At 38.8% G+C, this 25,444-nt stretch overlaps 1 protein-coding gene across 1 annotated transcript in view; it reads left to right on the forward strand.

Moving 5' to 3' along the window:
• The first annotated feature begins 241 nt into the window (after positions 1 to 241).
• The window catches only part of LOC132379723 (uncharacterized), a 152,592-nt gene continuing 127,389 nt past the window's right edge, over positions 242 to 25,444 (forward strand). Inside the window, exon 1 of the mRNA XM_059948011.1 lies at positions 242 to 298. The gene's annotated coding sequence lies outside the window, so the exon portion shown is untranslated. The remainder of the gene's footprint in view (positions 299 to 25,444) is intronic.

Here is a 25,444-nt window from a genome sequence, read left to right on the forward strand (position 1 = left end):
TTCAAACTTTGCACCTGAACCATAACTGTATGTTTCAGCAGTCTGTTCAAAGACTTCATAGCCAATTCAAATGCAGGACTCCACACACACCCACATATGTTCCAATTACTGGATAATGATCTGAAGTAGAAATTCAGGTTAACTTTTAGCCTCTCCTTGCCTTGGGACATTGACCCCTGCACTGGTATCCCAAGTTCTTGTATGGCTAAGATCAGTCAACCAAACATGGTTCAGAGAACAGCCTGCTATCCTGTGGGCTGCGTGTCTTGTTGCTGCCACTGAGGCAACACACTGTTCTGTGAGTGCACTCTTTGAAGATGCTGCAAAAGTTTCACGCTAATGATTAAGATTGTGCAATTCTTAAGATTGAGTTAAGATGCCTGTAGTGGTCCCTTGCATTTAAAAAAGGGGATTTATATTGTGTTTGAACTGGCATTTAAGGAAGCATCTTTCTATGAGTTATTTTCTGAGCGCAGTTACTAAAGTCTCAGTGTTTAGGTCACATGTTTTCTCTGACTTTTTATACTAATTATTTATATTAATGTTCTTTAAACCACACCTGTCTTTGTAGCTCAGTAGGCATTCTTGTGTATGAACTCAATAGTCTCAATGAATAATATCTGCTTTTTAAGATTCAGTCTTCCAAATAATAGAGATTTTTTTGAACCAAACTCCCAGCATTAAAGCAGTCTTTATTATTTTTTGTAAGATTCATCCCTATGTATAAATAAATGATAAAGTCTGCCATGTTGTATATTGTGTGTTGAAAAGCAACAATGTGCTATATGCTGCTGCACAGGTCTTGAGGCCTCTGATGCTACCAGTTTTGTTCAGCTCCAGTAGCTGGAGTTCAAGGTCAAGATGGATCTGATGTAATTGAAATGTTTGATACTCTATTGAAGTTCTCAGAATTAATTTTAGAAGGTTGTTCCAGAGTGTGAAGAATGCATGTGTCAGGAACAGAATTTAAAATAAGTACAATAGGATTAAGTCAGACTGAACTTCTCTTCAATACGATTATGTTTTGTATAAAATAGTTACCAGTGATGCCATTGAAACAGACAATGGAAAAGTTTAATAAATAATTTATTAGTTTTTTGTTTTGAGTTAAAATGGATTGAAGGATTTGGAAGGCAATGAGGTGAAGCCAGAGTTAATCAATCAGGGACAGGGTTGTTGGAACCAAATGTCAACATTTCTCATTGGTAGCTAGTATTGCTTCGGTAGGGGTCTTTGGCATGAATGAGTTCTCTCAACAATTAAACATCTGCCATCAAGGATCGATAAAAAGGGATGGGTAATTACTGTCATCCATATTGATAAACATAAGTAAACCATCCTACCATGTCTTAAAGAGTGACTTCACACATTTAAAGAAATGAGAACAGCTGTTAAGAGAATTGAGAAAAAATAAAATAAATTGAATGACAGACATATGAAAGTTCAAAGTAAATTTATTATCAAAGTACATATATGTCACCAAATACAAACCTGAGATTAATTTTCTTTTTCTGAAATTTTCATGCAATGAAAAACACAAGGAGGAAAATAGTTTAAGAATATGTACTGTCCATGAAAGTTCTAATTCTAAGGTGACAGTCTCAGTAAACTATAATGTACGTGGGTTTCTCATCTTGCACAAGTCATTTTGAGGTCAGAACGGGCAACGTAAATTGAAGAGTAACTGGGTAATGAAGGATTATAGAGAAAGATATTGAAGTTGATTTAACCGGGATTAATTCTTCTTTAAAGTTTTAATGAGCTCTCCTTTTAATCTTATGTCAAATGCATTGAGTGTATATGCCCAGCTATAAATCAGGAGCAGGTATGATTCATTTACAACACAAATCCTAGCTTGCATCAGAGGATTCTTTTCTAATTGGTTTTCTTATTACTGTTGGTTTTCTAGAGCCTCTGCAGATATGTGGGGGATACTGTTAAATTTTCATTACTTCTTCAGATTGTAAATTATTACTGGGGTCAATACAATCATCTCCTATTTCCAACATCTGGTTATAGTGAAAGCAAATTCAAACTATTGTCCCTTCTTCAGAAAATATCCTTTTGAGTGCCATTCAGTGCTCAGTGTGAGATAACTTAGGACACTTCGGTAACATAGTGGTAACACAACACTATTCCAGCTTGGGGCATCTGTGTTTGCAGTTCAATTCTAGCGCCATCTGTAAGGAATCTGTACATTCTCCCTATGGAATACATGCATTTTCTCCGGGTACTCCAGTGCACTCCCACAGCTTAAAGATGTGCTGGTTAGGAGATTGATTGGAAATAGTAAATTGTCCCGTGATTAGGCTAGGGTTAAATTGGGGATTGCTAGGTGGTGTGGCTGAAAGTGCCGAATCTGCACTATATCTCTAAGTAAATAAATTTAAACAAGAGAAAATCTGCAGATGCTCTGTGATGCACCATCAATAACTCACTCTGAGATGTAAAGGTGAGATATCGGCTTTTATTGACTGGAAGAAGGAACCAGCAGGAATGACCACCATACTACATCCTGGAGACTGAGAGGCCGGGTTCAGGCCTTGATCGCCTTTATACAGGGGTCTGTGGGAGGAGCCACAGGAGCAGTCAGCAGGGGGCGTGTCCAGACAGGCACACGTAGTTCACCACACTCTGAAATTGAAGCAACAAACACAAAATGTTGGAAGAACTCATTCCTGATGAAGGTCTTGGCCTGAAAGATCGACTGTTCAGCCTTTTCCAAAGATGCTGCCTGATCTGCTGACAAAACAGTTACTTTCCCCAAGCAGTAAAGCTGGTGAACACCTCCACCCACTAACTCCTTCACAACTTTGTTATTTCCCATTAGTCACCTTGAGGATAGGGCCTCCATCAGTCAAACTTGACCATGGATATAGTGTCTTAGCTGTCTAGATATGCAAACCAGGGCAGTATGATATGGAGAGCAAGCTTCTACCCAGGTAGCAAGCTCCCCTCTCCACGCATCTGGTGAACCCAAAGGAATGGTAGAGACTGATACAGTTTGGTACCAACAGCAATGTAGCAGTTACCAGTCAGCATTGAACTCACTGTTGGACTGCCTTAAGAACTCCAGCTCCGGAGTTTTCCCTTCGAGTTTACTCCTGAAACCTTCCCCGTGAGTGGGTAGAGCCGCAAGGCAGCGGAGGTTTGAGATCAGAGTTTTCATCCACCTATGAGCTACCAACCACGGCTGATGAGCCCCATGTGCCTGAAGTGAGTGGTTTTAAGGTGCCAAAACTCGACTTTGCCACTTCTCCAGTCAGTAGAAACAGTTTTGCCAGGCTTAGTAGCTAATCCACATGTGAAGGCCAGGAGCTGGACTTGGTTGTCAGAGGCTATTTGAGTCACACATCATTGGGAGCATTTAATAGGTAGTGGGAGCTTGTCCCCATTACCACTCCTGCCTATAACAGCCTTAATGAATCATCTGTCATCTTATAGATAAGTAAGTTGATAAATAGATAGATACTTCATTGATTCCAAAGGAAATTACAGTGTCACATTAACATTGCAAATATTAGAAGAGAAGTAGGAGAGAATTTTAGAAATGTAAGTTACCTTAAAAAGTAAGGTGTACAAGATTTACAAGTCAAGATTACAAGATTTAGAAGATTTCCAAGGTCACACTGATAAGATGGTAGTGCAAGAATTACTGTAATATTATACAGTAATGGGTGCACATTTACACCGTCCAGATAAGAAGTGATGGCAGTATTGAATGAGGGTTTCCATGATAACAGGGTGTGATAAACAGAGCTTAAACAGAATTCTGGTAAACTGGTTAATAACCAGTCTAACAGGAGGGGCTCATCACTTCCCCGGCTATAGGTTGACTCATTATAGAAGCTAATGATCTAGATCATCATGCAGTTGGTGAGAAGTATTGTCCAGAATTGCCAGGATTTTCTGGAGAGACCTTATGTCCAGTTTGATTTTGTGTAACTGAGCCAGCTTTTCTAATCAGTTTATTGAGCCTGTTGGCATCACCTGCATTGATGCCATTGTCCCAGCACACCACCACATAGAAGATTGTACTGGTGTCAACAGACTGGTAGAACATGTGAAGGAGAGGCCTGCATACTCCAAAGGACCTCAATCTCCTCAGGAAGTAGAGCTGACTCTAGCCCTTATCTGTGTTGGTGTTCCACTCAAGTCCAGGTACACCCCCAGGTACTTGTAGGTCTTCACCACATCCACATCCTCACCATCAATAGGAACAGGGAGCAGTGCAGGCTTGGTCTTCCTAAAGTCCATAATCATCTCCTTTGTCTTACTGATGTTGAGCTGCAGATGATTCAGCTTGCATCACTCAACAAAGTCCCCAACCAGTGCCCTGTACTCATCATCTTGTTATCCTAATGCACAACCTAGTATCACTTTATGGACATACATCAATCTATATGTATAAGCTATCTTATATATTTATATCTATTGTATGTTTTTTAAATTATTATTATTATTGCATTCTTTATCTTTCATATTTCTTTGTGCTGCATCACATCTGGAGTAACAATTATTTTGTTCTCCTTTACATTTCTGTTCAGGAAATGACATTAAACGACCTTGAGTCTTTATTCTGAGAGTCTAGTTTCTACTTTCAGGTAGTTACAAGTAACCTATCCCCAGCACCCCTTAGCCAGCTCTGCTTATGGACTCTTAGAAATATGTACCCTTGCATGCAAATCAAGATCAGGTATTCTGATTTTGATAAAGTGAAGCATTTTCCAGCACAGTTTGGTTGAACCCCTCACTTACACCACTCGTTAGTGAGGATCACTCTAGGTCAATTGACAAAATATTGGACATATTTTCACTTTGCTTCTCTATACCTTGGCAAAGTATACCAGCCAAGCACTTCTGCAAAGTAAGGGATGTTTAAAGGGAAGAGAGATGTCAATGCACACCCTGATCGATTTCTGACCTCTGCTTGTCCCAATTCCAAAGAGAAATCAATGGATCAAGATGAGGAAGCCCCAGACAGACAATTTTTGTGTAAGGCAATAAACTTTTCATCTTGTTTTGATCATCCAATGAATTGTAGGAAGCTATTTTTTGCTGTACAGTTATTGAATTGTTTTTTGTTTCTTCTTCCAATCCACTGATTATTAGATGCAACCACTGTATTCAAAAAATTAAACATCTGTAAATCTCCTTTTGATATCAGCTTTTGTTTACTGAATTTTTTGGACATAAAATTCTTGATAAAAAAGCTATGTTTAATTTGAGAATGAATTAGTAGCATATATTGTGTGGCCCTATCATCGTTACGTAAATAAAATCAGTAGTAACCCTAATATAGGTACCTGACATATTTAGTAGTTTTCTAGGCCGATAGCTAATTCAAATTGAAATATAAAAATAATTATACATAATGGTACAAACAGAATACCCAATGGAGAAATGTTGAATACTGAATTTATTCCATTTGTGAGGAAGATCTTAATAACTCATCTGTGAATTTTACTCTGGGGAATGATCAATTCCAACAGGCCCCCATTGAGTATCATACATTTATAATGTAACTGCACATTTACATCTGTTTTGAATTTGCAGCTATTTTCAGTAAATGTTTCAAAACGATGTATGGGGTGGGTGCTGGTTTTAGCATAAAACGTTATATCTAGCTTGATATTTTTTTTGAAGAATGATTGTCTATATGGTATTTGGCCCACAGGGTACCATCAGGATATGAAAGAACACACAATAGATTTTAAATCCACTTTGTCAGACTCTGTGTATGACCTCAGTAGAACAGCTGCCTAGACATTTTGGACAACTGGATCTTATATTAAGGAAATTATGTTAAATGGTAAATATCAGCTGTGTCAGATAACAAGCTATTTTTCATTTAACAGGCCAATTGGTGAATAATTGTATAAGAAAGATCTTTTCATACTTGCTTTGACATTAGATTTAAATAGTATACTTGGCTTGATCCTAAAACTGAGAGAAAAAAGTATTCTAGATATTGAAATTCATTTATCTGATACTGATGGCTAAATACAAATCTTATTTATTTATTGAGATACAGCAGAGAATAGGCCCTTTTGGGCCTTTGATCCACACTGCCCAGCAACCCCTGACAACCCTAACCTAATCACAGGACAATTCACAATAATCAATCAACCTGTGAACCGGTATGCCATTGGACTGTGGGAAGAAACCAGATTACCCAGAGAAAACCCACGTATTCCATGGGGGGGGGGGGATGTACAGATGCCTGACAGTTGACAGCTGAACTGAACACTGAGCTATAATAGTGTCTTGCTAACAGCTACGATACCATTGTGCCTATGCCTTTCATCCTTGGTGATGAAGAGCAGTTGTTAGAATATCTCATCATCAACAACTTTCCCAAATTTATCTCCAGCATGCATATTCATAATTACTTAAGGCATTAAAGGTTTACGCGGTGAAGGCTGGTGAATGGGGTTGAGAAGGAAAATAAATCAGCCATGATCAAATGGCGGAACAGGCTCAATGGGACAAATAGCCTAACTCTGCTATTATTACCATATGGTCTTGTTTTGCCATTGAAATATATTTTCATTTTTAGTAAGGAAACAACTTGCATTCATAAGGCACATTTCATGATCTCAAGATGCCCAACAGCTATTGGATAATTTGAAGCTGAGTGACTGTTAAAATCTAGGAACCACAACATTTAATTGCTTACAGCATACTCCCACAAGCATTACTAATCCGCCATTATAATATTGATTGAAGCCTGAATACCAGTCTGGATAGCTCTCCACTCAAAAACGTGCCATGGGATTTAATGAGAACACAAGAGACTGCAGAGGGTGGAACCTGGCGAAAAAAAAATTGCTGGAAAAACTCACTGGGTTAGACAGCATCTGTGAGAAATTGCCAGTTGGCACTTCAGGCAGAGACCCTTCATCTGTACTGAAGGAGTTGGCCAGGAGGTAGCCAGTATAAGGACGTGAGGATAAGGGATGGGACAAGGGTTGGCCAGTGATAGATCCAGATGACAAGGGACAGAGGCAGGAAGGTGATCAGGGCTAATGGGGAAGGATTGTCGAGCATGGAATCAAATAATGGAGATGTGGAAGGTAGATACAACTGAAAAGAGCAACCAAAACCACAGTTTAACATCTTTTTAAAAAATAGGCATTTCTAACAGCACAAATCTTCCTCAGTCCTGCATTGGTATGCTCACCTAGAATTTTAATGTTCCAATCCCAGGAGCAAAATATTGACACAGATTGCTGTCAATCGGGTTACAAAAGATATGATTTAACAAGAGAATATGTGTTCTAACCAAACTGAAGAGAAATTTCTGTCTGATATGGAGAAGCATTTCTTTACATCAGAAGGAACAATATGTCCATGGGTGATTCACAAAATGAACTCATGGTGAATCACCAAACCACTTTACAGGGCATTCTGTCAATGCAATGAAGACGGAGCACAACATGAAAAGTGTTTCTACCTAGTGTGCTTCTGGCAAAAAAAAACAATTTTTTCTCAAAAGACCAAACAACATGTGGAATTGACTTTTGTTAGAAGGGTAGAGTAACATAGACAAGTTGGGAAATAGAGGGTAGAGTAACAACAGACAGAGTGGTTTGAGTATCTCAGAAACTGATGATCTCCTGGGATTTTCCCACACAACAATCTTTAGAGTTTACAGAGGAATTGTATGAAAAACAAAAGACATCCAGTGAGCAGCAGTTCTATGGGCAAAACTACCTTATTAATTAGAGAGGTCAGAGGAGAATGTCTAGACCGGTTGAAGGTGACAGTAACTCAAATAACCATGCGTTACTACAGTGGTTTGCAGTAATGAATCTCTGTATGCACAACACATCACATCAAACCTTGGAGATAGTTGACAGCAGCAGAAGACAACACCTGGTTCCACTCCTGTACATTATAAAGTGGCCACTGAGTGTATTTGCAGCTTACACTGCTACCATGATTCATTGTACAGCCCAGACATCAAGCAGTTCATGCAACATAGACCAAGAATGCATATGTATTTTCACTTGTCTGCAACAAAGCCTATCAATTTGGATTAATTCTTGAAATCTCTCCACATATGTCTCGTACCTTTATTTAATAAAATGCCATTATAAGCAAAGCACTGGAACAAACTCAAGCCAAGTATTAAAAGTCTTATATTTTTCTTACAGGAACTTAGAATAGACAGTGTGAAATCAATTAATTTTCTCATTCATCATTAGATTCATTAATGGAAAAAAATCCCTCCATCTATTTGAGTGACATGATTTATTTATATTAGTACATTCTGTTAAGATTTAGTTCTCTGTCCAGTCCAGCAATAGCAGCAGCGCAAACTCCATGACTGGATTATAGAAAGGACAGGTTGAAGCATCAGTGAAATTAAGCAATATGGAAACAATTTTATAGCAGCAATCGAGTTGTAGGGAAAGGGTTTTTTTTTAGCCAAGAGAACTATAGCAGTATTCTTTGACAGCTGAATCTTGGAAACTCAACTCTTCTTTATTGAAACGCTTATTTATGCCAGAAACATTTTTTTAAATTCCTGAACTTGCCCTACTCCTGTATTGAAGATGTAACGTTTTCTTTTGCATTCAGAAAGCCTGATCCCTGTAATAAAGTGGATATTGAGCAGAAACAAGGATTGCTATAGTATATCACTGCTGAATCTGCACGTGCTCAAAAGGCTGTTTTTATAACAATTATAATGTTACAACAAAGTAGTTTTGATGTGCATGTAATTTGTCAGTGTTTGTGGTTATATTATGATGCATCATCTATCTTCCTATATGAAAATGAGCAAAGTAACAAGGAGTTCACTCAAATTCAGATGTGCTAACTCTTTTAAAGTCCAGTCAAAGATCAAATGGACAATTTTTCAAAGGTGACATAATTATTTTTCTCTGTTTTCTTTTATCCTCATTAGAGTTTTAGGATTATTGGTGTCAGTTGTGATGTTGTTTTATTTCCAATAACTGTATTTATGTCATAATGGCTTTCCCAAGGGATATCATCCAAAGCTCCTGGTCAAGTTAATAAAGATTGGATTTTGGATAAGGTGGATGATGTCAGAGGCCCTTGATACCATTATCTGATGCTTTATTAGCCAAAGACTGTAACATACCTATGCTCTGGAAATAATGACTGGTGAAGGTTTCAGGATTTAAAGAAACTCCATGCCAACTATATTTTGGAGATTACAGTGCATTTATTGTAGGATTGGTTTATAATCCAGCCCTCTGTGTGTTTTCTTCCTTCATATGCATTTCCCATCGCATAAACCTGGCTTACGGCGTGTTAAATGGATCATTTGGATACCTTCAGGACACATCCAGAACTCTGGAACAATTCAGCCTGAACTGACCTGACCACCACACATAATTGTTAAAGCTCATGTGGGCAGAATTCCTTTCCATTTCAAGGGCCAGGCTGAAGCTGAGGAATTTCCAGAGCCTTTAACTACTCCTCAGAACAGTGTTGGCAATTTAAATGCTTTTTAAATGCTGTTTAATTAGAGGGATGTGTCCTCGATGCTATGTAAATCCTGTGGATCATGGAAATAATATTTCATGAATGCTTGTGCATTTCAGATATTTGCTTTCTGATTCAGCTTTGTTTATTAATCACGTGTACATCAAAGCATACAGTGAAACGCATTGTCTGTGTTTATGACCAACACTACCCAAGGATGTGCCAGCCAGCTCACGTGTTTATTTTAAAAAGTTTAGAACAGGGATGAGACGGAATTTCTTTAGCTAGAGTGTGGTGAATCTGTGAAATTCATTGCCACAGATGCTGCAGAGGCCAAGTCATTGTGTCTATTTAAAGCGGAGGTCTGTAAGTTCTTGGTTAGTCAGGGCATCAAAGGTTATGGGGAGAAGGCAGGAGAATGGGGTTGGGTGGAGATAATAAATCAGCCATGATGGAACATATTAAGATTCAATGGGTCAAATGGCCAAATTCAACCTTTATATCTTTAATCTTATGCTCTTCTGGTCTTTATTCAAAAGTTTACATACTTTAAAAGATTATTTTGAATATGACAAGACAAATCCATTTGGTACTTTTTAGATTTTGTCCATAAAATGTCAGTTTTTATACCTGTATGTGTTCACTCATTAGCTAACATTAGTGTTGCTAATCAGTTGTGATAATCCATTATTTCTATTATTTATTATTTATCAATCTATTATTTTTACCTGAGTGCATGGTTAGAAACATAGAAACCTAGAAAACCTACTGCACAATACAAGTCCTTCGGCCCACAAAGTTGTGCCGAACACGTAATTACCTTAGAACTACCTAGGCTTACCTATAGCCCTCTATTTTTCTAAACTCTATGTATCCATCCAGGAGTCTCTTAAAAGACCCTATCGTATCCACCTCCACCACTGCTGCCAGCAGCCCGTTCCACGCACTCACCACTCTCTGCGTAAAAAACTTACCCCTTACATCTCCTCTGTACCTATTTTCAAGCACCTTAAAACTCTGCCCTCTCATGCTAGTCATTTCAGCCCTGGGAAAAAGCCTCTGACTATCCACACAATCAATGCCTCTCATTATCTTGTACACCTCTATAAGCTCACATCTCATCCTCCGTCCCTCCAAGGAGAAAAGGCCGAGTTCACTCAACCTATTCATGCAGTTACTACTGAGAGCATGGTTTCATATCAATTTTACAAAGTGTTTGATATGATAGTGCTGATGTGTCATCTTGATATTAGCACAGTAACAATAAATCAACTATCACAACATTGGGCTTGCTGTGGTATAAGCCTGCTGAAATAGTGGTGCATGAAACCTGCATGATATGGTACGCTTTGAAAATCTTTGCAAAAATTTGAGGCTATTTTACAATGGTGAAGGGTAATTCAAAAAAGCAGTAGTAATTTTAAACACAAAAAATTCTGCAGATGCTGGAAATAGTAAATAGCTCCTATGCATGCAAATTATTTTTCTTTACACAGAAATAGAAGCTGTTGTGCAACAGGTACAAACTCAGCCTAAAATGGAAATGTTAATCTTTTCCTCAAAGTTCAAAGTAAATTTATTATCAAAATATATATATGTCACCATGTACTGTACTATCTTGAGATCCATTTTCTTGCAGGTATTTACAGGAAAAAATAGAATACAATAGAATTTATGAAGAGCTATACAGTGCAGAATAGGCCCCTCCAGCCCTTCAAGCTGCCCAGCAACCTCCAATTTAACCCTAGCCTAATCATGAGACAATTTACATTGACCAGTTAACCAATGAACCTGCCAGCTGGTGCTTTGGACAGGGTCGTCAGGGGAACTGGAATGCTGGGGTGGACATACAGATTCCTTACAGATGACCCGGAATTGAATTCTGAACTGCAAAAGCGGTAGCAGCATTGCACAAACTGCTGCTGTACTGTGGTGCTGTGGGTACATTTATCTGCTCAGTCATGATGTGGCTGTGTCTGGAGTTGTTGGGTTTGACATATTGAGCAAACTAGGCTTACAGTCTCTAAAATTTAAAACAATTGGAGGAAACCACATTGAAACTTTTGAACTTCTTTACAGAGTTTGACAGACTGGGTGCAGGAAAGTATTTAGACCATTAGACACAGAAGCAGAATTAGGCCATTCAGCCCATCAAGTCTCCTTCGCTATTCCATCAAGGCTGAGTCCCTTTGTACATCTGATGTTTGAATTTTCTCCCTGTTTAGATAATAGTCTGCACTTTTGTTCCTTTTACCAAAGTGCATTATCATACACTTATCAACAATGAATTCCATCTGCCACTACTTTGCCTATGTTTCCAATTTGTCTGACCTTCTGCAATCGCATTGCTTCCTCAGCACTACCTACCCCTCCACCTATCATCATGTTATCTCCAGACTTTGCCACATGGCCATCAATTCCATTATCTAAATCACTGACAAACAATGTGAAAAATAGCACAACTGATACCTGAGGAACACCACCTGATACTGGCAGCCAACCAGAAAAGGCCCCCTTTATTCTCACTTGTTGCCTCCTGCCATTCCACTACCTATGCCAGTGCCTTTCCTGTAACGCCTTAGGATTTTATCTTGTTAAGCAGCCTCATGTGTGGCACCTGATCCAAAGCCTTCTGAAAATCCAAGTAAATGACATCCACTACCTCTCCTTTGTCCATCCTCTTATTACTTCCTCAAAGAACTCCAATAGAATTGTCAAGCAAGATTCGCTTCACAGAAACCACATTGACTTCAGTAGGTTTACAAAACATATCCTGAAATTCTTTGACTTATTTTATCCTTAGTCTCCAAGTACCCCGATACCTCATCCTTAATAATAGATTCCAACATTTTCCCAACCATTGAGGTTAGGCTAACTGGCCTATAGTTTCCTGTCTTTTGCTTTCCTCCCTTCTTAAAGAGTGGAGTGATATTTGCAATTTTCCAGTCCTCTGCAACCATGCCAGAATCAAGTGATTCTTGAAAGATCATAACCAATGCATCTGCTATCTCTTCAGCAACCTCATTCAGAACTCTGGGATGTAGTCCATTTGATCCAGGTGACTTATCAGAGGCTTTTTCCCAGGGCTGAAATGGTTGTCACAAGAGGACACAGTTTTAAGGTGCTGGGGAGTAGGTACAGAGGAGATGTCAGGGGTAAATTTTTTACTCAAGAGAGGGGTGAGTGCGAGGAATGGGCTGCTGGCAACGGTGGTGGAGGCAGATACGATAGGGTCTTTTAAGAGACTTTTGGATAGGTACATGGAGCTTAGAAAAATAGAGGGCTATAGGTAAGCCTAGTAATTTCTAGGGTAGGGACATGTTCGGCACAACCTTGTGGGCCAAACATGTCCCTATTGTGCTGTATTGTGCTGTAGGTTTTCTATGTTCTATGTTTCTATCCACCTTAAGTCCTTTCAGTTTGCCTAGCATTATTTCCTTTTTATTAGCAGTGGCACTCACCTCTGCTCCCTGACACTCATGAACCTCTGGCACACTGCTAATGTCCACAGATTCCCCTATCTGTCCCCCTAACTACAGAGTCCCCTATTATTTCTGCCATCCTTTTCAGTTCCCTACCCTTCTGAACCACAGGGCCAGACTCAGTGCCAAAGACGCAGCCACTGTTGCTTTCCCCAGGTAGGTCCCCTCCCCCCAGCAGTACTCAAAGTGGAGTACTTATTGTTGAGGAGGGCGGCCACAGGGGTGTTCTCCGCTATCTGACATTCTCCCTTCCCTCTCCTGACAGTCACCCATTTATCAGTTTTCTGGAACTTTGGGGTTTCTACCTCCCTGTAGCTCCTGCCTATCACTGCTTTCAGACAGACAGACAGACATACTTTATTGATCCCAAGGGGAAATTGGGTTTCATTACAGCTGCACCAACCAAAAATACTGAAGAAATATAGCAATATAAAACCATAAATAATTAAATAATAATAAGTTAATCATGCCAAGTGGAAATAAGTCCAGGACCAGCCTATTGGCTCAGGGTGTCTGACACACCGAGGGAGGAGTTGTAAAGTTTGATAGCCACAGGTAGGAATGACTTCCTATGATGCTCAGTGTTACATCTCAGTGGAATGAGTCTCTGGCTGAATGTATTCCTGTGCCTAACCAGTACATTATGGAGTGGATGGGAGACATTGTCCAAGATGGCATGCAACTTGGACAGCATCCTCTTTTCAGACACCACCGTCAGAGAGTCCAGTTCCACCCCCACAACATCACTGGCCTTATGAATGAGTTTGTTGATTCTGTTGGTGTCTGCTACCCTCAGCCTGCTGCCCCAGCACACAACAGCAAACATGATAGCACTGGCCACCACAACCTCATAGAACATCCTCAGCATCTTCCAGCAGATGTTAAAAGACCTCAGTCTCCTCAGGAAATAGAGACAGCTCTGACCCTTCTTGTAGACAGCCTCAGTGTTCTTTGACCAGTCCAGTTTATTGTCAATTCGTATCCCCAGGTAATTATAATCCTCCACCATGTCCACACTGACCCCTTGGATGGAAACAGGGGTCACCGATGCCTTAGCCCTCCTCAGGTCCACCACCAGCTCCTTAGTCTTTTTCACATTAAGCTGCAGATGATTCTGCTTGCACCTTGTGACAAAGTTTCCCACCGTAGCCCTGTACTCAGCCTCATCTCCCTTGCTGATGCATCCAACTATGGCAGAGTCATCAGAAAACTTCTGAAGATGGCAAGACTCTGTGCAGTAGTTGAAGTCGTTCACTTTCCCTAACAAGTCAAAGATCATCGAGCTGCAATTCCAGTTCCCTAACACGGTCTCTGAGTAGCTGCATCTTGATGTACCTGGTGCAGATTTGGCCATTGGGGAGTCTGGAGGTTTCCTGGAAATCCCACACCCAGGACAGAACACTGGTGCCCCTCTGTTCTTTCAAGAGTTAAATTAAAAAAGTGAGAAATAAACTTACTTTGCCTCTGCCTGTTTTTGCCAAAGCCCGTTGAGCCCAAGCCTTACCATTCTGACTCAGGTCACTACCGCAATGACCGCTCTGCTAGAAGATACCTCTCTTTTATGGAGACTGGGTTTTTCAAGCTCCCATCTGGTGTGGGAGTGCTTCTGCTGTGTCTGCACTGCTGTCCAATCAAAGTCTCCTGCACATTCGACTTCATACATTAAAACAAAATGGGAGAAGGAAGGAGGGATAATTATATCTGAGGAAGAATGGACAACAATATGGAGATATCAATGGAAGTGTACCAATTCACAGAAATGGAGGGAGTTTGGATGGAAAAACTTGATAAGATATTTTATTACACCCTCTCACGAATCCCATTATGATAGTAACCTCCCTGTTTACTGGAGAAATTGTGCAAATCAAAATGCAAATCATTATCGTATTTTTTGGGACTGCCCTGTTATCAAAAACTATTGGAGGGGGATACATAATGCCCTACAAGACATCTTTAAATGTGAAATACCCTTGGAGAATAAGACCATATATTTTGGATACATACCTCAAGAATGGTTGAAAAGAGATAAATATTTAGTGAATATACTGTTGGTGGCTGGTAAAAAGACTCTTATTAGGAAATGGTTATCACAGGAGAGCCCAACTTTAAATACATGGATGGAAATTACAATGGACATTTACAAAATGGAGAAGATAACAGCATCTGTTAATCATAAGCTGGAACAATTTGATTCATACTGGGAAAAATGGTTTAACTACATAATGCCTCATAGGCCTGATTTTATTCTCACAAATCAATGAATCTGTTGTAAAAAAAAGATCACTCCCTACTTGTACATAGTTCTTTCCTTTTGCTTGTTTTTTCTTTCCACTCTTTTCTATAAGTGTATACCCTAGATAAATACTTCGTCGAGATTTTGTGATATATATGATTATATGATGTATATGTACAATGTCTGAAATACATCTTATGGAAATTTTTGTTTGATGAACTTCAATAAAAAAATAAATTACAGAAAACTGGCAGCTCTGCTCCGGAAATGCATGGGAACACTTCTACTGTGTTTACCGGCTGAGCAGAGCAGAGCAGAAGATAGCTTTTTGGATATTAAGTGAATCTTGGGGTCAAAGGCCATAGCTCCCTGAAAGTGGCTACACATGTTGACAGGGTAGCTTAGAAGCCATACAACCTGTTTGTCTTTATTATCAAGGTATTGAGTGCAAAAGTCAGGAAGTTATATTGCAGCTTTATAAAAGTCTTGTTTGGCCACATATGGAGTATTGCATACAGTTCTGGTCACCCCAGCTTAGGAAGGATGTCGAGGCTTTGGAGAAGGTACAGAAGAGCTTCAGCAGGATGCTGCCTGGATTAAAGACCATGTGCTATAATGAGCGGTTGGACAAACCTGGGTTGTTTTCTCTGGAGCTGTGGAGGCTGAGGGGAGATCTGAGAGAGTTTATAAGATCATCAGTGACAAAACTAGAGTAGACAGACAATATTTTTTCTCCAAGGTTGAAATGGCTAATACCAGAGGGCATGCATTGAATGTAAGAGGAGGTAAGTTCAAAGGGGATGCGAGGGGCAAGGTTTTTACAGAGTGTTGGATGAGGCATTTGTGGCGAATGCACTGCCTGGAGTGGTGGTGGAAGCAAATGCATTAGGGATCTTTAGATAGGCACATGAATGTGAGAAAAATGGAAGGAAGGGTTTGTACGTTGTTGAGACAGAAGGGATTAGTTTAGTTGGTCATTTGATTACAAATTTAATTAGTTCGACACAACGTTGTGGACCAAAGGGCCTGGTCCTCTGCTGTGCTGTTTAAGGTTCTATCTTCTGTCAATCAGGAAGAGTAGGACTAGTGCAGGAAAATCTTGTTGGAATAGAAGATAATCCATGTCTTTTATCTGACCTATTTAACAGTTTTTGATATTTTTAACTTTTTAAAAAGTTTAATTGGTGTTTAACAGTTTTCAAATATTTTTGCATATATTTGAATGTCAACATGCAACCATATATCGATACTCAGAACCAGTGGGAGTTGTATAATAAAAAGACATGAACAATAGAAATTAGAGGAAGTTATTTGTCTCTGTGATCATGGCTGGTCATTTATTTTATTGGCACTTTCCTGCATTCATCCTAAATCCCTTAATATATTAAAAACTCTATCACTCTCTGCTTTGAATATACTCAACAACTGGACCTCCACAGTGCACTTGGGCAGTTAATTCTAAACAGGAGTGACCACTCATTTTGAGATGACTGATGGTTGTAGGCACTTCAGTTAAGGGAGACATCAACTCCCTGTCCACCCAGTCAAGCATCTTGTGAATTCCACACATTCCAATGAGATCTACTCTCATTTTCTCAAACCCAAGGGAGGACCAACTCCTTGAAATGATGACCCCTCCATTCCAGATTTCAGATTTGGAGATCCAGATCTAAATAAGAGTGTGGTCTCACAGGGGCCCTCCATATAACTGGAGCAAGATGTCTCTTTCACTCAACGCCTGCTACAATAAATAGCAGCATACTGTTTGTCTTCTTAATTGCTTGCTGAACTTGTATGTTAACTTTCAGTGATTCATGTGTAATGATTCCTAGGTTCCTCTGAATACCAAATAAACTTTAATGGCTGTCAAAAATTACTGCAGCTGTTTTAAGCTAGTATTTGTTCTGGTCCACCCATGTGACAGCATATCATGTCACATGAGACCGTACCTCCACATAGATCTCCATCATTTACAACTGCAGTGGGATAACAGCAAGTCAACATCCAAGTATTTGCAAAAGGTTAGTCTGTACACCATCACTTTACAGGGCCAGTGATCACCGATTATGGTTCAATTCCCATTACTGCCTATAAGGAGTTTGTATGTTATAGAGTCATCGAAAAGTCCAGCACAGAGACAGGCCTTTCAGCCCATCTAATCTGTACCAAACCATTTTAACTGCCTACTCCTATTGACCTGCACCAGGACAATAGCCCTCCATAGCCCTACCTTAAACTCCATGTACCTTAAACTTCTCTTAAATGCTGAAATTAAGCTCGCATGCACCACTTATGCTGGCAGTTCATTCCACACTCTCACAACCCTCTGAGTGAAGAAATTTTCCCTCATGTTCCCTTTAAACTTTTCACCTTTCACCCTTAACCAAGTCTTCTGGTTGTAGTCTCACCCAACCTCAGTGGAAAAAGCCTGCTTGCGTTTACAAATCTATTCCCCTCATAATTTTGTATACCTCTATCAAATGACTTCTTAATCTGCTATGTTATAAGAAATAAAGTCCTAACCTATTCAATCTTTCCTTATAACTTGGTTTTTCCAGACCCGGCAACATCCTTATAAATTTTCTTTGTACGCTTTCAACCTTATTTCCATCTTTCCTGTAGGGAGGTGACCAAAACTGCACACAATACTCCAAATTAGGCCTTGATTACTTGGACCAAATAACTTTGATTTATGAAGGTGAATGTGCCAAAAACTTTCATTATGGCCCTATCTATCTGTGACACCACTTCAATTCATTATGAACCTGTATTCCCAGATCCCTTTATTCTACAGTACCCTACTGTTCACTGTGGAATACCTACACTGGGGTCCTACTGAAGTGCAAAACCTCACGCTTGTCTGCATTAAATTCCATCTGCTACTTCTCAGCCCACTTTTCCAGCTGGACCAGATCCACTGCAAGCCATGATAGTCTTTCTCGCTGTCCACAGCACCCCATCTTGCAAATTTGCTGATCCAATTAACCACATTATCATCCAGATTGTTAATATAGATAAGCAACAACAATGGACCCATTACTGACTCTCGTGGCAATCCACTAGCCACAGCCTCTAGTCGGAGAGGCAGCTACCTACTTCCACTCTCTGGTTTCTCCCTCAAAGGCAACGTCTGATCCAGTTTACTACTTCCTCTTGAATACCAAGCGATTTAACCTTCTTGACCAACCTCCCATGCGGAACCTTGTCAAGTTCCTTGCTAAAATCCATCTAGACGACATCCACTGACTTGCCTTCATCCACTTTCCTGGCAACTTCCTAGAAAAACTCTATAAGATTAGTTAGGCATGAACTACCATGGATGAAGCCATGCTGACGATCCTTAATCAGTTCATGTCTATCCAAATACTCATATATCCAGTCCCTTAGAATACCTTCCAATAACTTTCCTACTACTGATGTCAGGCTCACTGGCCTATAATTCCATGGTTTATTTTTAGACAGTTTGTTAAACAGCAGAACAACATTAACTATCCTCTTATCCTCTGTTGCTAAAGATGATTTAAATATCTCTGCCAGAGCCCAGCAATTTCTGTACTTGCCTCCCACAGGGTCCCAGGGAACATTTTGTCAGGCCATCGTGATTTATCCACCCTAATTTGCCTCAAGACAGCAAACAGCTCTTCTTCTGTAACCTGGATAAGGTCCATGAAATTGATGCTGCTTTGCCTCACTTCTATAGACTCTGTGTCCGCTCATGAATAAATACAGATTCAAAAAATCTCCCTGTGACCACATGGGTTTCCTCTGAATGCTCCGATTTCCTCACACATATGGTTAAGGTTAGTGAGTTGTGAGCATGCTACATTGGTATCGGACCTTGGCGACGGGTTGCCCAGCACAGTCTTTGCTGATTTGCTCTGATGTAAAGATGCATTTCACTGCATGTTTTGATGTAGATATAACAACTAATACTCGTCTTTATCCTTTGCCTTAGTAGTTCAGAAATTTACATAGTTTTGAATGTGTTTGGGAATTCCTTATCTGTTATGTTTTGTAACTTCAAAACGTTACACTAATTCAAGCAAGGACATGGTAGTCCAAAATTCAGGTCTAACTGAGATTCACTTTAAGCAAGGTGCACAAGTATCACGTGGCAGCGTGATGACATAAACAATTTACGTATTTATACAAATAACCCATCGTGAATTATTTAAATGCTCAATCAAACAATATACAGTATATATACATACACAAAATTACTCAAATATTGCTAAAATATTAAATACACAACACTCCTCCCTGCTTATCTATAAACGCCAATAGACAATAGGTGCAGGAGTAGGCCATTCAGCCCTTCGAGCCAGCACCGCCATTCACTGTGATCATGGCTGCTCATCCACAATCAGTAACCCGTTCCTGCCTTCTCCCCATATCCCTTGACTTCGCTATCTTTAACAGCTCTAACTCCTTCTTGAAAGCATCCAGAGAATTGGCCTCCACTGCCTTCTAAGGCAGTGCATTCCATAGATCCACAACTCTCTGGGTTAAAAAGTTTTTCCTCAACTCTGTTCTAAATAGCCTACCCCTTATTCTTAAACTGTGGCGTTGGTTCTGGACTCTCCCAACATCGGGAACATTTTTCCTGCCTCTAGCGTGTCCAATCCCTTAATAATCTTACATGTTTCAATCAGATCCCCTCTCATCCTTCTAAATTCCAGTGTATACAAGCCCATTCGCTCCAATCTTTCAACATATGACAGTCCTGCCATTCTGGGAATTAACCTTGTGAACCTGCGCTGCACTCTCTCAATAGCAAGAATGTCTTTCCTCAAATTTGGAGACCAAAACTGAACACAATACTCCAGGTGCGGTCTCACTAGGGCCCTGTACAACTGCAGAAGGACCTCTTTGCTCCTATACTCAACTCCCCTTGTTATGAAGGCCAACATGCCATTAGCTTTCTTCACTGCCTGCTGTACCTGCATGCTTGCTTTCATTGACTGATGTACAAGAACACTTAGATCTCGTTGTACAAACGTTTGTACTTCCCCTTTTCCTAACTGGACATCATTCAGATAGTAATCTGCCTTCCTGTTCTTGCCACCAAAGTGGATAACCTCACATTTATCTACATTAAACTGCATCTGCCATGCATCTGCCCACTCACCCAACCTGTCCAAGTCACCCTGCATTCTCATAACATCCTCCTCACATTTCACACTGCCACCCAGCTTTGTGTCATCAGCAAATTTGCTAATGTTACTTTTAATCCCTTCATCTAAATCATTAATGTATATTGTAAATAGCTGCGGTCCCAGCACTGAGTCTTGCAGTACCCCACCAGTCACTGCCTGCCATTCTGAAAAGGACCCGTTAATCCCTACTCTTTGTTTCCTGTCTGCCAACCAATTTTCAATCCATGTGAGTACCCTACCCCCAGTACCATGTGCTTTAATTTTGCCCACTAATCTCCTGTGTGGGACCTTATCCTTCTGAAAGTCCAGGTACACTACATCCACTGGCTCTCCCTTATCCATTTTCATAGTTACATCCTCAAAAAATTCCAGAAGATTAGTCAAGCATGATTTCCCCTTCGTAAATCCATGCTGACTCAGACCGATCCTGTTACTGCTATCCAAATGTGCCGTTATTTCATCTTTTATAATTGAGTCCAGCATCTTCCCCACCACTGATGTCAGGCTAACTGGTCTATAATTCCCTGTTTTATCTCTCCCTCCTTTTTTGTAATTTATTTTTTATTGAAGTTCATCATCAAACAAACATTTCCATAAGATGTATCTCAGACATTATGCATATATATCAAATAATCATATATATCACAAATCTCCACAAAGTATTTATTTGAGGTATACACATATAGAATACAGTGGAAAGAAAAAAACAAGCAAAAGGAAAGAACTATGTACAAGTAGGGAGTGATCTTTTCTTTACAACAGATTCATTGATTTGTGAGAATAAAATCAGGCCTATGAGGCATTATGTAGTTAAACCATTTTTCCCAGTATGAATCAAATTGTTCCAGCTTATGATTAACAGATGCTGTTATTTCCTCCATTTTGTAAATGTCCATTGTAATTTCCATCCATGTATTTAAAGTTGGGCTCACCTGTGATAACCATTTCCTAGTAAGAGTCTTTTTACTAGCCACCAACAGAATATTAATTAAATATTTATCTCTTTTCAATCATTCTTGAGGTATATATCCAAAATATATGATCTTACTCTCCAAGGGTATTTCACATTTAAAGATGTCTTGTAGGGCATTGTGCATCCCCCCCCCAATAGTTTTGATAACAGGGCAGTCCCAAAAAATATGATAATGATTTGCATTTTGATTTCCACAATTTTTCCAGCAAACAGGGAGGTTACTATCATAATGGGATTTGTGAGAGGGTGTAATAAAATATCTTATCAAGTTTTTCTATCCAAACTCCCTCCATTTCTGTGAATTGGTACACTTCCATTGATATCTCCATATTGTTGTCCATTCTTCCTCAGATATAATTATCCCTCCTTCCTTCTCCCATTTTGTTTTAATGTATGAAGTCAAATGTGTTTTTAGAATTGACAATCCCTTATACATGCTTGAAATGATTCTACTACCATTATCTGAATTATATGCTTTTCTAAGGAGTTCTATCAAGCATGTACTTGCCTTGGTTACATTTTTAAGCGTCTTATTAACATATTGTCACATCTGTAAATAGCGATAAAAATCTTGTTTTTCTATTAAGTGTTTCTCTTTAAGCATTTCAAAACTGAACAGTGTTCCTTCTTTCATTATGTTGCAAAGAACTGTTATTCCTTTAGCTGTCCAGTCCTTAAATCTAGCATCTAATTTATTTGGTGTAAAATCCGAGTCATATGCACTCCATTTAAGAATTACAATATCTCCCTCTAGATTATATTCTTTTATAGTAGTTTTCCATATTTTAAGAGTCAATTTCATCCATGGGTTATCAATAATATTTATGTACCTTTGCAGGTTGTTATCAGCAAAAATTGCTTGTATGGAGATGGGAAGTACCCGCTCCTCAATGTTTTTCCATTGAGCATCATATGATGGGTTGCACCAACATATCACAGCTCTCAAATGTGCTGCAAAATAATAATCTCTAAGAGAAGGTAGGCCCCATCCCCCCTTTTCCTTTGCTAATTGCAAAGTTTTGAGACGAACTCTAGGCCTTTTACCATGCCAAATATACCTTGATAGCATCTTGTTCCACTCATTGAATTGATTTTGATTAGTCTCTATTGGTAGTGTCTAAAAAAGATATAACAGTCTGGGCTGTATATTCATTTTAATGCACTCAGTCTTTGAACTGCGAATGAGAAAAGGAATCAGGTTCCATCTTGTCACATCTTCCTTAATGTTTTTATATAAAGGCTGATAATTATATTCTGATGTAATGATAATGATGATAATGATAATGACAATGATGGCCAAATATTTGAAAGACTCTGTGTGCCATGCCCAGGGGTATTGACGTTCAATTTCTCTTGGTAGGCTATAGTAATATGAAAGTAATTGGGTTTTCTCTATGTTGATCTTGTATCCTGATAATTGACCATATTGTTCAAAGGATTGCAATCAATCATAAAGAGTATGTTGGTTGCCCTAGAAAGATCAAAATGTCATCTGCATAACAAGCCAATTTATACTCTGCCCCTTTAATAGTAATTCCCCTGATATCTTCATTTTGTCTGATGTATTGAGCTAATGGTCCCAGATAAAACGCGAAGAGTAGCGGTGACCATGCACAACCCTGTCTCGTGCCCCTTTCTAGGGTAAGACTATTTGATAAATATCCATTGATTTTAATCCTAGCAGTAGGATTGTCATATAGTGTCTGTATAGTTTTAATAATTGTGTCTTGGAAATCAAATCTATGTAAAACTCTGTAAAGAAAAGTACAATGAACTGAATCAAATGCTTTTTCAGCATCCATGCTTATCACTATTGCTTCGATTTTATTTTTTGTATATGATCCATAATGTGAAGTGTCCTTCGTATATTGGATTGTGTCTGGCGTTGTCGTATAAAACCTGTCTGATCGTTATGTATCAGTATGGGTAGAAACTCCTCTAACCGTTTGGCCATGATGGAGGTAAATAATCTATAATCTACATTAAGAACGGATATTGGTCTAAATGATCCGCATTCCATTTTATCCTTGCCTTCTTTCCGTATAGCTGAAATTATGGCTTCCTTCCAACTGGGTGGCATTTGTGCCTTTTTTAGAGCCCAGTTCAGCGTGGGGAGTAAAACAGGAATTAATTCATTTTTAAATTCTTTGTACCACTCTGCCGTATACTCATCTGATCCTGGTGACTTGCTTAATTTAAGCCTACTAATTGCAGCTTTTAATTCAACTTCAGTTATGTCAGCAGTCATTGTTCTATTTTGTTCTTCGCTTAAAGTGGGTAACTCTAGAGAATTCAAGAAGGTGTCAATTTGGGTTATGCTACCCCCTGGAACTTTGGAATATAGAGTTTTGTAAAACACTTCAAAAGCTTCTTGAATTTCACTTAGCTTATTTTTTATTGTTTTGTTCTTGGGTCCCTAATTCTATGAATTGTACTTTCCGCTATCTTTTGTTTCAGTTTCCACGCCAGTATTTTCATAGATTTTGATCCACTTTCATAATGTCTCTGCTTCAGAAACATTAAGTTTTTCCTGATTTCTTGCATAGCCAAACTATTTATTTCATTCCTAATTCTTTTAATTTCCCTTAATGTATCTTGTGCCAAATTCAATTTGTGTTTTTTTCTCAAGTTCCTTCAGCCTACTTTGTAATTCCTCTAATGTTTTATTTCTTATTTTTTTCTTATATGAAAATATGCCTATAATTTTCCCTCTTAAGACCGCCTTCAGAGTATCCCATAAAATGGGAGGTGAAACCTCTCCATTATCATTCAATTCTAAGTAGAGACCAATTTATTTTTTAATTTGTTCCTTAAAGCATGGATCATTGAGTAAACTTGAATTTAGTTTCCAAATAGTATTCTTTGGTTGTAGGTCGAAATCAACAGATAAATATATAGGTGCATGGTCACTTACATCTATTGTCCCAATTCCACAGGTGTTTATTTTGTCTTTCTCTTTTCCAAATGTTATGAAATAGTCTATTCTTGTATATACAGAATGGGGAGCAGAATAATGAGTGTAATCCCTTCTGTCAGGAAAAAGGTCCCTCCATATATCAATTAAACCAACATCCTCAAAAAGTGTATTAACTTTCTTATGTAAAGATTTTGTTTCATAGGTTTTTCTATTGGAAGATTCTAAGTTTGGTTGTAATTGTAAATTTAAGCCTCCCCACATATCAGGAGACCTTCTGTTTCTGTTACCATAATATCAGTAATTTTCTGAAAGAAGCCAATATCACTTCTCAGGGGTGCATATATATTCAATAGAGTAAATGAATCTCCGTCTATATTCCCCCTTACCAGAATATATCTGCCCTCTTTATCTCCCATTTCGAATACTTTTTCAAAATTTAGCTTACTTGAGATAAGAATAGCAACTCCTGTCCTATGTCCTGATTTATATGAGGAGAAAAACAGATTAGTGAAGCCCATTCTCTTTAGTTTTATATGCTCATTATCACTTAAATGAGTTTCCTGTAAATATACTACATGGGCTTGTTCTTTTTTCATTTTGGATAAAATTCTCTTATGTTTGATTGGATTTAATAGCCCATTGACATTAAAAGAAATGAATTTTACCTTGTCCTTAGCCATCTGTATTTATCTGTCAATGTATCATTGAAATTAGAATAAAACTTAATCGATCTACTCCCTGAACAAATAAGAACCAAGAAACGCAAATAATAACAAAAATGGCAATGAACGTGTGATTCCAAGGCTGAGGTCTCTAGTCGATGACCCTGCGTTGAGCTAGAAAAATTGTCTAGCTGTGGAGGATAACCCCTCCTACTTGTGAGTTGAGGGCCCCCATTGTGGTATTCATAAAAGTCAGTGAACAAATCCATTACACAGAAAAGATTTTCCTGTGTACTCCTGCTATATATATATATATATATATATACACACACACACACACTCACACACACACACACACACACACACACACACACACACATATATATATTACATACATGCACATATATGCACACATATATATATTCTCATTTTGGTGGGGAAAAAGGAGTAAGTGATCAAATAAAGAATAACAACTAAGTAATATAAAATCCACATTATAATAAGTATTTCTCGAGATAGGTATATCACCGTCTACTTTTGCTTCTGTTTAATTTCTCAACAT

This window comes from Hypanus sabinus, chromosome 22 (genome assembly GCF_030144855.1).
Source record: "Hypanus sabinus isolate sHypSab1 chromosome 22, sHypSab1.hap1, whole genome shotgun sequence".
NCBI classification, from domain to species: Eukaryota; Metazoa; Chordata; class Chondrichthyes; order Myliobatiformes; family Dasyatidae; genus Hypanus; species Hypanus sabinus.